At 35.7% G+C, this 17,373-nt stretch overlaps 1 pseudogene; it reads left to right on the top strand.

Moving 5' to 3' along the window:
- The first annotated feature begins 6,533 nt into the window (after window positions 1-6,533).
- LOC133291209 (fatty acyl-CoA reductase 3-like) lies at window positions 6,534-10,114 on the top strand (annotated as a pseudogene).
- Window positions 10,115-17,373: the final 7,259 nt, after the last annotated feature.

Here is a 17,373-nt window from a genome sequence, read left to right as displayed (position 1 = left end):
ATATAGTTTTTTTTTTTTTTTTTTTGCAAGAGAGATTTTCTTTTCCAGCAAATTAAGAGAATGATTATCCACTTTTAATTATGAGTTTATTTTTTCTCATATTATAGGATAAATTTATCTTTTATACATAAATAAAAGTATATAAGACTTATATTTTTTTTCTGTCTTCTCTTCACATTATCCTTAGTCTAAAACATAAAATCTAACTCCAGAAACAATAAACTCTTTAATTATTTATGACAGCTTCTAATAACTTAGATAAAGGAGGCGTTTAGTACGATTTAGATTATCTATTCACGAGTCTTTAAACTGAAACAACAGGAGAATAGTGGACTACAGCACAACAGGGAGTCATAAAATGAAGCTGTTTGGAAAAAATATATGAATATAACCAGTCTCTCTTAACAATCTTTTATTCAATATATCATGCACATATATAAATACGTCTTAGTCCCAGCTAAAAATGAACCGCATTTTTCGTTTAGCATAAAATGCATGACTAACCAAAGACAAAAAAATAAGTAAGAGTTTACAAGATTTTTTTTTTTGTTTTTAGTTTTTGTGAAATTAATTAATTAAACAAACAGTTAATCATAATAATAAAAATTGGCACATTGCTCCCAAAAAAAAAAAAATTGGCACATTAACCATTGTAACCCCTTTGTTCGATATTTAATGGATTATTTACAGAGAGCCTCGAGTAAATATTCACTTACTCAAATAATTATTGGTCAACAAGTTAAATAACGATAAATTAGTATATAGTTTTCAATGGGGACAAGTTGATATTTTTTGTGTGTGGAAAAGATATTTCATTCGCCAATCTTTGGTTTTAGTCTGCATTCAAGTGATTTTTTTGGAGAGTAAAAAATCCCTATCTAAACCCCTAAAAATTAGCCTCTGATTTCTTGCATTTTTTATTTTATTAGTTTCTGATGACTAATAAACACCTTTCTGTTTTTACTTTTTAGAGCTTCGCGTTGTTATTTGAAGATAACCGTCATTGGTATGGGCTTGTTCACGTGGGCCCGCTACTTTTGAAATAGTGACATTATCGTCATTTCAAAAACAAATCGAAAAAATGAAGAAATTATTGGTTCTCCTAATTTGCACCCTTACGCGCTTCAACTCCACCAGAACTAGTGGAGAGAGTTGCAATCGTAATCGTGAGGTATCAGCACAAACTCGGTTCGGTGCACTGATGTATGCTTGAGCGCCACCACGACCACGGGTGAGAATCGCCGCGTCACATTGAGTATCAGGAACGATTCCATGGACATATGCCGAGTCCTTAACGGGATGTGGCAGGCTAGCGGAATTTGGGGCCGAATCGACCGAAACGACGCCGTCGAAGCCATACTCCGCTATGCCAACTTCAGCCTTTGCACCTACCACATGGCCGATCACTGTACGAAGTCAAATTGTTCTCAACCGTTATGAGAATTGTTTTTTCTCATTGTTGCGTTCTTCAGGCTTTGCAGATGGGCCCGCTGAAGATCTATATGGGCTTGTCATCAATCGAGTTCGTCGTGAGCGTCCACCGAATTCTTGGAACAGGTCAGAGGGTGAGTTGAAGAAAACACTTCTAATTAACCATAATTTATTGGCTTTTTAATACTAAAAAAGTGTTTGTATGTCATTTTAATTTATTTTTGTATTCTCTCTCTTTTATTTTTTTTTCTAATTTTATAAAAAAGAAAAAAAATATCAAAATAATGTAGTTTCATTAAAAATAACACAAAGTTGTGTTATCTAAAATGACAAACACTTAACCCAATTAATAATTGTCAGTTATTTATTTTTTAGTTATTTCTTTGATTTTATTTGAGTGTTCGATGATTATTTGTTATCTTTTTTGATTGCGCATAATCATTTTTTTATTCTTTTTGAGTTTTATTTTCATTTTACTTTGTTCCACCTATTTAAGGCTTTGATAACCCTATTGTTATTTGATTATCTTTGCTTAAATAAAATTTAGAAAAGAGAAATAACTTTTTCTCTCAATTCTTGTGTTTGTTTTTTCTTTCTGTTTACCCAACTGGTTACTACTTGACATTATTTGGAAATCAGAGCTTTTGTTGTCACATAAATGGCTGACTAGAACAACAACGGGCGAGGTCAAGATGGCAATGGTAGAGGGCATGTAATGGCCCTAACGGCGACGACAAGCAACCACACATCTACTCACGAGACACTACATGGGCAAAAAAAGATAGGCAAATTCGGAAGCTCGAACAATTACTTGCCCTACCGCAGTTGGACGAATATGATGAAGAAAAGGAGTTTGAAATATTGTCTCATGCGCTAGAAAGGAGTGAACACCCATTATGGAACTAGTAGCGACATGGATGAAGTCGACTTGTAAATCAATCCTTTTGTGTCAATATTGGGTTGAAGATTGAGATTCCGAAATTCGAGGGCGCCATTTATCCAGTTGAGTTTTTTGACTAGTTATACACCATCAAAATGATCTTTGAAATTAAAGACTTGACATAAGACCGGCATGTCAAACTAATTGCTATCAAATTGAGGAAGCATGACTCAATTTGATGGAAACATGTTAAGAAGCAACGAACCAGAGAAGGAATGCCTAAGATCAAGAGTTGGTATAAGATGAAGAAATTGTTGCAACAAAAATTCTTACATATTCATTACCTACAAGAAGCATTTATTAAGTACAACAATCTCGAGCAGTGAAACTTGTCAGTTGAACACTACATCACTAAGTTTGATCTTATTTGAATGCGCTGTGATATCGTAGAAGAGGATGAACAATTGATTGCTCGGTACTTATGAGGATTGCGGACTGAGATCTCATATATCCTATACCTACAACAATATTGGTTATATGAGGACGCGTGTCAACTGGCTTTGAAGGTAGAGGGACAGTGTAAGAGAAAAAGAGGTACTTCTAAATTCCAATCTAGATTTTCTGACAACTAGGAGTTATTGAGCTCAGCAACTAACACTTATTCGAGGAAGGCTCTTTCTAACCCTAAAACAACTAGCAAAGAAGGATTAATCAGTGGTGGAGCAGGAAAGATAGGTGTTGCGGTGAAGAGGTGTTAAGGTTTAGGGAACTTTGCTACTGATTGTCCGAACCGATAGTATGTTATTCTTGTGGATACTCCAACCAATGATATAGGCCCCATCTATTATGAGTACGAAGAAGATCAGGCGAATGGAGGGCCTGAAGAAGGTGAGATTATTTATGGTGATTCAGGTGAATCCTTGGTTGTTCGAAAGGTTTTGAATGTTGACATCATTGATGATTAGTTGTGGCTCTGACACAATATATTCCGCACCAAGTGCACCAGCAGCGGTAAGGTGTGTAATATGGTCACTGATGGAGGGAGCTGCAAGAATGTAGTCTCTAATATCACGGTCAAGAAGTTAGGGTTGAAAATGGAGAACACCTACAATCATATAAGCTTTCTTAGCTGAAGAAAGGAAATGACGTGAAGGTGAACAAGAGATGTCTCGTGCAGTTTTCTCGTGCAGTCACGGTGGCAATTCATCGTGATCGGTCAGTGTCTATATATAGACCTGACCCCTCAGAAATTTCATCCAGTTTTTTATATGTTTATTCTTCCGAATTTTTTTCCTTCATCCTTGTTTTGCATACTTCCTTCCATTCCTGTCCCTCTGCCATCTTGTTGTGTTCCTTCGGACTGTTGACTGGTAGTGCCACCAATCTTCAAACACAATCCGTTCTATCCTGGGAGACAAGTGTCCATCAACCTTCGACATCAGTGAGAGGGCAAATTATTTTAAGGAAACACTTTATGTGGATTCGGATTTCTTACACTATCCTGCATATATTGATCATTCTGTTCCATTATCTGACATACTGTAAGGTTGTTCTAATTTTCTTATTGCACTATGCTTGATAATTAAGATTATTAATCTCATCTGCTATATAGGGGTTCAAACCTCTTGTTGATTTTTAATATCAGTCAGTGTCTTCTATATAACAATTTATTCTTAGCTTAAAAAAGTGCTAAACACTTTGGTTTATCTATGTAAAAAATGCTATATCCTATTAAGCTACATCGATCTACATGCACGTAACTGAAAACATATTTCAATAAAAAATTAAGTAAAAACTAGCGTGGCGCAAATAGGAATAAATAACTTAGAAAGGGTGTAGTTTGGCAAATAGCTTTATCCATGAGGATATATTGGTTAAAAGCAAATAAGTTATACTTTTTTCGATTTAATATCTTTAACTTAAAAGAAAATTACTAAACTACTTTTTTAATTGTTAATTAAAAAATATCCAATTATCTTAAAATGTTTAAACATTTTTATTTCAAAATTTTTTTTCCTTAAAAAAACACAAATGAACAACCCTTAGTCTGTCTGTGCTCTGTTGATGAATTATGATTTCAGATTCTTTGTCTGCTTATGAAATAAAAAATATATAGATTAGCAAGAAAATTATTAGAGGCTTGTAGAAGAGTGGAGTCCAATCGAAATGTGGTTGAAGCTTGATATATACTAATTATCAAAAGCTATATATTATCAAATCAAGCTCAAGTGTGGTGATTGGCTTTACTTTTTTAATTTTATATTTTCTCTAAAGCTTTACGTTTTTAAATAGGCTATCAATGAATGTATCAAAATAAAATAAAATAGGCTGTCAATTTCTTTATGATCGCTTCACTATGTTATTTCTCTAGAAGTCTTCTGAGAGTAGGTATAAGATAACTTGAGTGGTACGTAACTTAAGTTTTGTTAAAAAAATATTTGTAAAGAACGATAATTTCAGTACTTAAAATAAAAGCTTAAGTTCACAATAAAAAGTAGTGAGAATTCTTCGTAAGATCGATTTGAAAAAAAATGAACTTTGGCACAACCTCACGAGAAGGAGGTCTCTTTCTACTTGCCATATGCCAAATGCAACTGGTAAAACACAATTTCTTGAGTATCAAGTGAAGGTCTTCTTTTTTTTGAGATATTTCAATCGGTTCACCCCTTCACGATTAGTTCAATTTGAGACAGATCTCAAGATTAAAGCTTTAAATCTTTTCCAAGACAATATGAGGAGGATCGAGCAGTGAATGTCTCTTTAATTCCAGTTGCCATATACCAAATGCAACTGGTTAAAACACATTTTCTTGAAGTGAAAACAATATGGGTATTTATCTGTGTTTTCTTCTAAAGATATTTTGGATGGGAAGTAAACAGAGCTTTTTTAGAAAGTGACACTACATAGAGTACAAGAAGCAATAAGCAACAAACATCTATAGCTTGGTGAAGAATTTTCATAAAGAAAGAAGTAATTGACTTGTGGGATTTTAGTAGTAGTTAATTATTATTATCATTATTATTATTTATTATTACCATTCTCATTTCTTATTGTCATTATCATTCTTATTTCTCATTCTCATTGTCATTGTCATTATCATGATGAACATATTTGTTTAACGTGGTGAAAACCAACAACCTGTACCACAGAAGATATATAAGAAGAAAAAAAGGGAATAAATAATATCACTAAATTTTATTGCATGTGTATAAAAAAAATAAAATAAATTATTGCATGTGAGTACACCTATTGATGATACAAATGAAGCAATCACCAACAAGGAGGAAAAAACTGAACCAGCTCAGAAAAAAAATGAACTTAGGCACAACCTCACGACAAAAGAGGTCTCTTTCTAGTTGCCATATGCCAAATGCAACCGGTAAAACACAATTTCTTGAGTATCAAGTGAAGGTCTCTTTGTTTTTTGTTTTTTAAGATATTTCAATCGGTTAATCGCTTCCGCGACTAGTACATTCCCGACTTAATAGATTTTTTTACAATATTTTTTAAGTGAAGTCACGGACACCAAATATAATCTATACACATATTTATTTTTTAATATTAATTCTACTGCAATTATTTTTTTTGGTAATAAACTATGAGTTTTATAAGAGTTATGTTGTAGGAAAAGTGATTGTGTAATGTTATAGAGATTCGTTTTGCGTGCCGTAATTTTTTCTTCTTCAAAAAATGTGAACCCCACAAAATGTTGTGTCTGTATAAAAATTTGTTGTGTCATGTTAAATGACAAATACAAACCCCACAAACTATTAAGTAGCTCAATCAATCAAGGCATGGCCTTTTTCATCGGTGGCGGTGACCTTACTTTTGCCGTTAACTTAAAAGAAGAAGGGGAGTACGATTTATGGGTCCAATAAATAAAACGACGTAGTTTTTGATTAGTTCAAACTGCTTAAGAAATATTTTTCTTATATATATATATATATATATAGGGGCAGGATATTCTTACACCAGTGTAAGAGTTAGAAATCTTACACTCAATTTTAATCATTGATCCACTTGTATCCAATGACTCATATTACTAAAAAATTAGAGCCCTTAGATATAAATGGGATCAACGGATGAGATTAAGAGTGTAACTTACACTGTAAAGTGATCCTGACCCGTATATATATATATATATATATACCCTATCGACATTACATTTCACCAACATCTAAAGATCCATTTTGAATTTTTTGTCCCCTCTCTTAATTCATCTACAATGGAATTGGGAAGCATAATGCACTTCCTTCACGACAAGACTATTTTAGTCACTGGTGCCACTGGCTTCCTCGCAAAAAGTGTGTCTCTCCCTCCCTTTCTCTCCCTCTCTCTTAGCATGCTTATTGTTCACTGACGATCGATGTGTTTACTTGTATGTATGGTTTGCAGTTTTTGTGGAAAAGACACTGAGGGTTCAACCAAATGTGAAGAAACTTTATCTTCTTTTGAGAGCCACGGATACTGAATCTGCTACTCAACGCTTCCACTCTGAGGTGATTGTACAAATATTACAACATCCTTTAAGTTTGTGTCTGATACCTGATGTGCGATATTATATTTTCATATGTAGATCATAGGGAAGGACTTGTTTAGGTTGCTGAAGGAAAAAATGGGTACAAAATTCGATTCCTTTGTCTCAGAAAAGTTGACTCTGGTGCCTGGGGACATTTCTCTAGAGGATTTGAATTTGAAGGACTCCATTCTAGTGAAAGAGATTTGCAATGAAACAGATGTTATAGTTAATTTAGCTGCAACAACTAACTTTGTGGAAAGGTATATATATATATATATATATATATATATATATATATATATATATATATTCCAGGTGGTATAAATTTAGAACCATTATGTGTGTGTTATTTCACAGTTATAAATAAATTTCTATATGGTTAAAAATTAAAGTTTTCTTTTATCTTCTTGTTTGGTTATTATATACAGATACGATGTTGCTTTGGGTATAAATACATTTGGAGTTAAGCATGTTTTGAGCTTCGCCAAAAAATGCATTAAACTAAAGGTTCTTGTCCACGTATCAACAGGTTGGTATATATATACATGTCCATGATAATGATGGCTGTCCGTATACAATAACCAGTCAAAGCTCACGTTCAATCTTCCACATGATTCTCTCGTCAAATAAATTTTTTTGTATTCAAATGCATGTATCATTGACTTTTTGGTCACCAGGTTGTTGCAACAAGTTAGGATAGTTGGATATATTAATAATAAAACCCAATAATATATATTCACATACAATAGCTTGCATTATGTTTCCTAAAGTGGAAGTAATATTGTTGAATCTTCCAAACTTAATATTTTTTGGTGTAATACTTCAAGCACCAACCCTGATATTCTTATTCATAAATATTCTTATTAATATAAGTATTCATAACATAAATTAAATATTATAAATAAGAATATTTGTATTCTATTTCTTTCTAAAGTCCAAATCCTTCTCTTTCAAACTCACAACCTCCAACAAGGATCACGTATATAAATTTTTATGCTCGTAACTATTGCTCATGAAACATAGAGAAAACCATTCTCTCCTTAAAGTAACGTCTATATTGGGCTCACCTTGTAGACATAATGTTTAAGTACAATAATTACTTGCAGTCATGTGTAGGACCTATGCTACATTATTATAAATTCTACACACACATACACATATGTGTATACCTGCTATATATAGCCACTTTATGTACATAAGTACATCTTGAGTAAATTACACACAAAAAAAAGTACATCTTGAGTAAAGTTTCCAAGAATTTCCATAATGCCATACCTTGCAGCTTATGTATGCGGCGAGAGAGGAGGACTCATAGTAGAAGATCCATATCATTTCAGCGTGTCACTAAATGGAGTGCCTGGATTAGACATTGATATAGAAAAGAAAGTGGCAGAGGAGAAATTGAATCAGCTTCGAGAGGAGGGAGCCACAGAACATGATATTAAAGTGGCCATGAAGGACTTGGGTATTGAAAGGTTGTTTCTAAGTATACTACTTCCATTTTACTAAGTGTATATCGATTGATTCCACCTTCATATTCCACCTTTATATTCCTCCGCAATGCAAACTTCCCTACCATTAACTTTTTTGTTCACAAAGTATCCAGTAATAGAAGATATTACCCACAAAAATTAATTTTGTTAGGAACAGAAACGAATAATTGAAACTACGAATTTGAAATAATAAACTAACATGTGACCGAGTTTTCAATTTAATAGACTCTGTACTGGATGGATTATATGTTAACAATTGCCAAAACTTGAATATGTTTGGTTGTATCTTAATTCATTATCAGAGCAACTTTATATGGATGGCCAAACACGTATGTCTTTACAAAGGCAATGGGAGAAATGCTTGTAGGAACTTTGAAGGGAAACATGTCTGTTGTTATTGTACGTCCTACGATCGTTACTAGTACTTACAGATAACCTTTCCCTGGTTGGGTTGAAGGTGTGAGGTAAATCACCAAATTTTATGTCATTTATTATATCCATGCATTGAGTTTCATTATTCACCATTTTATGTTTTTCTCTCCAAGAAAGTGGTATTTAGAAATGTAAACACACATAACCCAGATTTTTCTTGTCTTGGGAATTTTTGACAGAACCATAGACAGCTTCATTCTTGCTTACGGTAAAGGAAAATTAGCATGCTTCCTTGCGGATCTTAAGGCAGTTTTTGATGTGGTGAGTACCTACCTAAAAAATTTTCTTCTTAATTAGCATGTGCCTAGTCAATTCTCATATTCTAAACCAAACTGTTTTGAAAAACAACTAAGCAACCAAATATATAGTAATTGAGTTGGCGCACGAGAAATGAACAGGTGGGGGGTGAGAATATGTGTTCAATTCTCTCCAATATTATCTTTGGGAAGAGTTTAAAACCTTAATCTTGTACTCGCTCCGAACTCCGAATTAGTCCCTAAGAAACCTATGAAATTATCACGGGATAATGTCCAAAAAAAAAACCAACCAAGCAACGCTCTCGAATACAATTCATTTTTTGAAAATTGATATATTAATGCTGAGTTATTTTGAAGCAGATACCAGCTGACATAGTGGTGAATGCAATCCTAGTGACAATGGTGGCTCATGCAAATCAACCTAGTGATATCATATATCATGTGGGTTCCTCTGTTAGAAATCCAGTTAGATACCTTAATCTCCTTGACTACTGCTTAAGATATTTCACCGCAAAACCTTGGATAAACAAGGATGGAAAGCCCGTCAAGGTTTGCAAAGTTACCATATTGAGCAACATGGCTAGCTTCCGCAGATACATGTTCATCCGCTACCAGCTTCCCTTAAAGGTTACTTCACGTTCCTTCTAATATTCATGCAATCACTGCTCACTCACAACATCACGTGAACTTTACTTGAGCTCAACAATGTGCTAACAGAGTTTGCATTTAATAGGGACTAGAACTTGCCAATGCAGCTTTATGCCAGTATTTTCAGGAAACGTGTCTTGACCTCAAGAGGAAGATCCGTATTGTCATTCGATTGGTTGAACTTTACAAGCCTTACGTGTTCTTCAATGGCATGTAAGTTTATTTATCAGCTAATATAAGATACTGTTAGCACTTGTTTAATATTAATTAATTAACTGAGAGTGCTTGTTTTGCACCCAGATTTGATAATATGAATACAGAAAAGTTGCTATTAGCGGCAAGACAAGGTGGGGTAGAGATGGATTTGTTTTACTTTGACCCGAAAATGATTGATTGGGATGACTACTTCATGAATATCCACTTTCCTGGTTTCGTCAAGTATGCCTTCAAGTGATGCGTAATTACGTACTCTGCAGTGCCCAATAGCCCAATATTGTAGCTTTATGCCTAATTAAGCTTGGATTTTTTATTATTATTTTTTTTTTTTGTAATAATTAAGCTTGGATTTTGGTTGCGTTTAAACTTGTGCTAGCGAGATTATATGTTACCTGTTATAAATTATTGAATTTTATAATTGATCTTGTAGCTGTCAAGCGCTTAATTTATCCAGTTATTCAAATATTTCATATTTTAGTTTTATTCTTGCAAAGATCGTTCAGACTTTTATTTGGGCCCTGGATTGTGTGACCAAAAGAGTAATTTAAATTACATAAATCTAAAAGCAAACTTGTGTGATTATATTTGCTGTTGCGTCCAAGTATGAAAAAGAAAAAACAGGTGAATGCAAACTTAAGGAGAAAACGGTTTTTTGGATATTTAAAGGGAGAAGGTTATATTTACAAATTTTTTGTTTACAAACTACACTAAATATGACCGGTCATACTTCAATCAAGAGTGTATGACCGAAAAAGTTTGTAGACAGATCATTCCCCTATTTCAAGTACACAAACATGGTTTTGTGGAATCATAAAATGAAGCTGCTTGAAAAAATTATGAATATAATCACTCTCCCTTAACACTATTTATTTATGGATTTGGTGTTTGTCATTTTAAATGACATAAATTATGTCATTTTAAGAGAGAGATAGACACAATGAATGAAAATCATGGAAGAGAAAATAGGTGATTTTTTTTTAGTTTAAATTTTAAATAAAAATATATTTTCTTATATCTATCTCTCTCTTAAAATGGCATAACTTATTTATCAAAAAAAAAAAAATGACATAACTTTATATCATTTGAAATGACAAACATTTTTTTCTTTATTTATTCAATATATCATGAACATATATAAATACGTCTCAGTCCCGGCTCCAGAATATTAATTTGCTTACATCATTTTTCATTGTCTTCAATAAATTTATAAGAGCAAAAGCTCCGTTTATTAAAATCATTGTTGCGAAATGAACCGCATTTTTCGTTTTGCATAAAATGCATGAATAACCAAAGACAAAAATTAAGTAAGTTTACAAGATTTTTTTTAGTTTATGGGCGATTAAACAGTTAATCATACTTTTTTATATCAGTATTTTGTTATTTTTCCTTATTTTGGTTATTTTGTTAGTTAGTGACTAGTATTCTGTTAATCAGTGTGTGATGTGTGCGTTTTGGTGACACACACTTGCACGTTCTCTTTCTGTTAGGAAAAGTTTGTTATTGGCCTTTCTGTTTTGGCCCTCCTTTTGCTTTAGGTTATATAGCCTTACATTGTATTCTTTTCTTTAATCAATCAATGAAATGCAAATTCAGTTTTTCTTCTTCAAGTTATGCTTCTCTAAAACTAATATGGTATCAGATGTTTTCTTCTAGCCCTTGCCTTCTCCATGGCTCGTGGCAGTAACAATACTCGTCCTCCTCCGACTGAGGCTTCATCCGGATCTTCTGTTTCCATGGATGATTCCTCCAGTCCTTACTTCTTGCAGAGTGGTGATCACCCGGGTTTGGTTCTTGTTACTCATACACTTTCTGGTTCAAATTTTAATTCATGGCTTCGTGCCATGACCCTTGCTCTCACTGCCAAGAATAAGCTGGCCTTTGTGGACGATTCTTTGCCTCGTCCCCCAGTTTCTGATCTTCTTTTTTCAGCCTGGAATCGTGGTAATTCCATGGTCATTTCTTGGTTGTTGAACTCAGTGAGCAAGGATATCGCCGATAGCCTTTTATATTTTTCTAATGCTTCTGAGGTCTGGTCTGATTTGAAGGCTCGTTATTCTCAAGCGAATGGGCCCAGGATTTTTCAATTGAAGCAGCAAATTTCTTCATTCTGTCAAGGTTCTCTTGATATTACCAGCTACTACACTAAGTTGAAGTCTCTTTGTGATGAGCTTCATGACTATCTGCCTCTTCCACGATGTACTTGTGGTACGCTTCGCGAGATGATTTCCAGGAATGATCAAGATCATGTTCTCCAGTTCTTAATTGGTCTAAATGATTCGTTTTCTGCTACACGTGCTCAGATTTTGCTTATTGACCCCTTGCCTCCTCTTGCCAAGGTTTTCTCTATGATCCTTCAAGAGGAACGCCAGCGTCAACTCTCTGTGTCCTTATCTGTTCCTGTTGTTCCGGACACACCATTGATGAATTCTGTTTCTGATGCTTCTCCAGCATCCATGGCCGTTGCTGCTCCACGCCGTTCACGCCCAGTGTGCACTTACTGCAATTTAACGGGTCATACCCGTGAGAAGTGCTTCAAACTTCACGGGTATCCCCCAGGTTACAAACCAAAACAGCCTAGGCCCATTCCCTATTCAGCCTCACCTCAGGCCCATACCCATCCCTCTGTTCATTGCATGACACGTACTTCCCACTTGTCATCCCCACCTACTTCCCACCTTTCCTCCCAACCTAATTCCCAATTTCACTCTGCACCACCGACACACCTGCACCCTTCCGCTGCCGAGGCCTCTCTTGCCTTCACGCCCACCCAATATAATCAGTTGCTTTCGCTTCTACATCAGAGTTCTGCTTCTTCCTCGGTTGCTTCTTCTGTTGCTGACTCGTCTCCTTCCGTGGCGAGCTTAAGTGGTAAATCTCCCCTTTCTTTTCCTTCTTCTTGCTGGATAATTGACACTGGTGCTACGCACCATGTGTGTGTGTCTCCTGATTTTTTACATGATTCTACTCCTTCTTTTTCATCTGTTGCTTTCCCTAATGGCTCATCTGCCGTTGTCTCTGCTGTTGGCTCCGTTTTGTTGTCCAACTCACTGTCTCTTCTTAATGTGCTTTGTGTTCCTACTTTCTTTTTCAACCTGTTATCCATAGGTGCATTAACAAGGGACTCTCCCATCATTGCTTATTTTTCCTCCTCTTTTTGTTTTCTTCAGGACCGTGTTTCAACTCAGATGATTGGGATTGCTAAGAGATGTGGTGATCTCTACATTTTGGATAGTACATGTCTTCTTCCCATTGTTGATGTTCCCCCTCCCCTGTGTTTTTCCTTAACCGTTCGAGACCCCATACTATGGCATTCTCGGCTTGGTCATTTGTCTGTCAATGTTTTGAATTCAATGAAAGGTTCCCTTGGTTTTTCTGATGCTTTGCATGTTTCTCATCATTGTTCCATTTGTCCCTTAGCCAAACAAAAACGGCTTCCCTTCATTTTAAATCCTACACTTTCTGCATTGCCTTTTGATTTAGTGCATTTTGATATTTGGGGACCATTTCACACCCCATCTGTCGAAGGATCAAAATATTTTTTAACCATTGTGGATGATTCCACACGTTTCACATGGACATATTTTTTAAAAACTAAATCTGAGTTTTCTACTGTTTTTCCAGCTTTTCACACCTTAATTCATACTCAATATGGCATTCTTATTAAATCCATTAGGTGTGACAATGCTCCTGAATTCAATTTATCCTCCTTTTATTCATCTCATGGTATTCAAGTGTTTCACTCATGTGTGAACCGTCCTCAACAGAACTCTGTTGTAGAAAGAAAGCACCAGCACCTGCTCAATGTGGCCCGTGCCTTACATTTCCAGTCCCAAGTACCCTTACCTTATTGGCAGGATTGTGTTCTTACTGCTGTCTACCCATAAACCGCACTCCTTCCCCTCTCCTTGCTTCTAAGACACCATTTGAACTCCTTTCACATAGAGCCCCATCATATGCTCACCTTCGTGTGTTTGGCTGCCTTTGTTATAGCTCCACACTTCCTCACCACCGCCATAAATTTTCGCCCCGTGCTTCCCCTGCCATTTTTCTGGGTTATCCCACTGGTTATAAGGGATATAAACTTTTAGACATCCAATCCAACTCCATTTATATTTCCCGTGATGTAACTTTTTTTGAAAACATTTTTCCCTATACCTTCAACTTATCCTCCACATCCTTTCACACAGAATTTTTGACACTGCCACCTTCTTTGCCTCTATCTCCTTCTCCTATAGCTTCTGATATTTCTCCCTCTAACCACTCCTTGAGGTCTCAAAGGCTTCGACATCCCCCTGCTAAGCTTGCTGATTATGTGTGCTCATCTTCCACTCAACACCCCCTGACCAATTTCATTTCTTATCATCGGGTGTCTCCCTTACATAAGGCCTTTGTGAATTCGGTCTCCTCTCACTTCGAGCCAACCTCTTATTCTGAGGCTTCCCAATTACATGAGTGGCAGGCAGCAATGGATTCTGAGTTATCAGCTCTTGAATTGAACAAAACATGGACTGTTGTGTCTCTTCCTAAGGACAAGCATGTTGTTGGATGTCGTTGGGTTTACAAGGTCAAATACCATTCAGACGGCTCTCTTGAACGTTACAAGGCTCGTTTGGTGGCCAAGGGGTTTACACAACAGGAAGGTATTGATTTCATGGATACTTTTTCTCCTGTTGCTAAATTAACTTCTGTCCGAATCATTCTTGCCTTGGCTGCTATTTTTAACTGGACCTTAATTCAATTGGATGTAAATAATGCTTTCCTTCATGGGGAATTGTTTGAAGAGGTTTACATGCAGTTACCTCCTGGCTATTGCTCTCGGGTTTCTCCTCTTCCACCTAATGCTGTTTGTCGTCTTCATAAGTCTTTGTATGGGCTTCGCCAAGCTTCTCGCCAATGGTTTGCTAAGTTTTCATCTACATTATTACAGCTTGGTTTTCAACAGTCCCAATCTGATAATTCCTTGTTTGTCAAGTCTGATGCTTCTTTTTTTACTGCTATTTTGGTGTATGTTGATGACATCATAGTGGCATCTAACAGCCCTTCTCATGTTCAGACTCTTACTGCTGTATTAAATGATACATTTCGTCTTAAGAATCTGGGCAATTTAAAATTTTTTCTTGGTATAGAGGTAGCTCGAAGCACCAAGGGCATCACCATTTGTCAAAGACAGTATGCTCTACAAATTCTCAAGGATTCAGGTTATTTGGGTTGCAAGCCTCGAAGCACCCCTATGGATGTTGGTCTTAAACTCTCCTTAAATTCTGGGGAATTGATCTCTGACCCTGCTATCTATCGAAGGCTGATTGGTCGTCTCATTTATCTCACCATTACTCGGCCTGATCTTTCTTATGCAGTGAATCATCTCAGCCAGTTTATGGCTTCTCCTCGTCTCCCTCATTTACAGGCTGCTTATAGGTTGCTTGGTTATTTGAAACAAACAATTGGGCAGGGTCTGTTCTTCTCTTCATCTTCTCATATTCATCTCAATGCTTTTTGTGACTCAGATTGGGCAACCTGCCCTGATAGTAGACGTTCGGTTACTGGTTACTGCATTTTTATTGGTGATTCTTTGGTATCATGGAAATCCAAGAAGCAACCGACTGTGTCTCGTTCTTCCACCGAGGCTGAGTATCGTTCCATGGCCAATGTCACTTGTGAGTTGCTGTGGATTTTATCGCTTCTTAAGGACCTTCATGTTCTTCATTCTGCTCCAGCTCATCTTTTCTGTGACAACCAGTCTGCCTTGCATCTTGCGGCCAATCCTGTTTTCCATGAACGGACAAAACACATTGAAATTGATTGTCACCTTGTTAGGGAGCACATTCTCAAGGGCCATTTAAAGACTTTTCCCATCCCTTCTTCTAAGCAACTTGCAGACATTCTCACCAAACCCTTACTGCCTTCTCAATTTTCTGTTTTGTTATCCAAGATGGGAGTTTTGAACATTTACTCTCCATCTTGAAGGGGACTATTAATATCAGTATTTTGTTATTTTTCCTTATTTTGGTTATTTTGTTAGTTAGTGACTAGTATTCTGTTAATCAGTGTGTGATGTGTGCGTTTTGGTGACACACACTTGCACGTTCTCTTTCTGTTAGGAAAAGTTTGTTATTGGCCTTTCTGTTTTGGCCCTCCTTTTGCTTTAGGTTATATAGCCTTACATTGTATTCTTTTCTTTAATCAATCAATGAAATGCAAATTCAGTTTTTCTTCTTCAAGTTATGCTTCTCTAAAACTAATAATACTAATAAGAATTGACACATTTTTTTTACAAAAAACTATCAACTTTCCTCTTTGAAAACTATATACCAATTTACCATTGTTTAACTAGTTGATTGATACTTACTCGAATAGAGCTCTGTTACTAGAGTATCTCAGTTACTCGAGTCTATTAAGTATCGAACAGGAGGGGGTTACGTCTTAGACCCCTTTACTTTCTTTAGGGGGTAATTTCAAGAACACAAAAAGGGAAAAGTGTGCATCATTTTAAAGAATGTAAAATTATGTCATTTTAAGTGAGAGAAAGAAATAGATAAAGGAGAAGAGAGAGTGGACAAAAATATATAAAGATGTGAGTCTCACATCTTTGTGAGAGTGAAATAATATAAGTTGTGTCATTTAAAAGAATAAACATTTTTCTCACACAAAAATGTACTCCCTTCTCATCCCCAGCTCAAAAAAATCACTCCCCGGCTAAAACGTTCCAAATTGTGTGGGAAGGGATATTTGCTTTATCAATCTTCAATTTTCATCCAGATTCAAGGCTGTTTTCGGTGAATTTTTTGAAGGAAAAAAAAATTCCTATCTAAAAGTTAGCCTCTATCACAACCATTTATTGATGTGAGATAAGAGAGAGAAAAATATATAACTTTTAAATGATAACATAATTATGAATGGTGATAACATTGATTACTTATCTGATAATTACACTAAAGCTTCCTTATTTATAGGTAAGCTTAAAGTACATTAAGAATGAGAAGAAAAGAAGCTAAACATGGAAAAATAACTGATACAATTAAAACTAACCAACAGAAATAAAATCTAATAACAAGATTCTGTTATTTCAGCTTCTTTGATAATTAGTCCTTCATGCGTTTGCTTCTGACGTGCCATGAGGGTTTGCATCTCTTGATACTTTATCCGGAAACATACTTGCTTGGGCTGTTAATTGATCTTGGGCTGCTAATTTACATTTGTTGTGGGCTTTAGGACTATGGACCATGGACTCCTGTAATACCCCCCAGATGGGCTTAGTATTGTACTGATGCCCAGCTTGGAAACATTGGAAAGAAAAGCATAAGCAAATAAAGACTTTGTAAAATCGTCAGCTAGCTGAGCTTATGAAGGTACGAGAAGAAAGTGCAGCAAACCAGAAGTGATTTTCTCACGTGTAACGTGACAATCGAGTTCAATATGCTTCGACCGTTCATGAAAAGTGGGGTTATGCGCAAGATGAATGACAGAATGGTTGTCGCAGTAAACAGAAGCAGCTTTCAA

This window comes from Gastrolobium bilobum, unplaced genomic scaffold, assembly GCF_033153095.1.
Source record: "Gastrolobium bilobum isolate Gb01-03AN ecotype WA unplaced genomic scaffold, APGP_CSIRO_Gbil_v1 utg1383, whole genome shotgun sequence".
NCBI classification, from domain to species: Eukaryota; Viridiplantae; Streptophyta; class Magnoliopsida; order Fabales; family Fabaceae; genus Gastrolobium; species Gastrolobium bilobum.
Note: the sequence above shows the minus strand (reverse complement) of the source record. Positions and strands in the feature narration are given on the sequence as shown.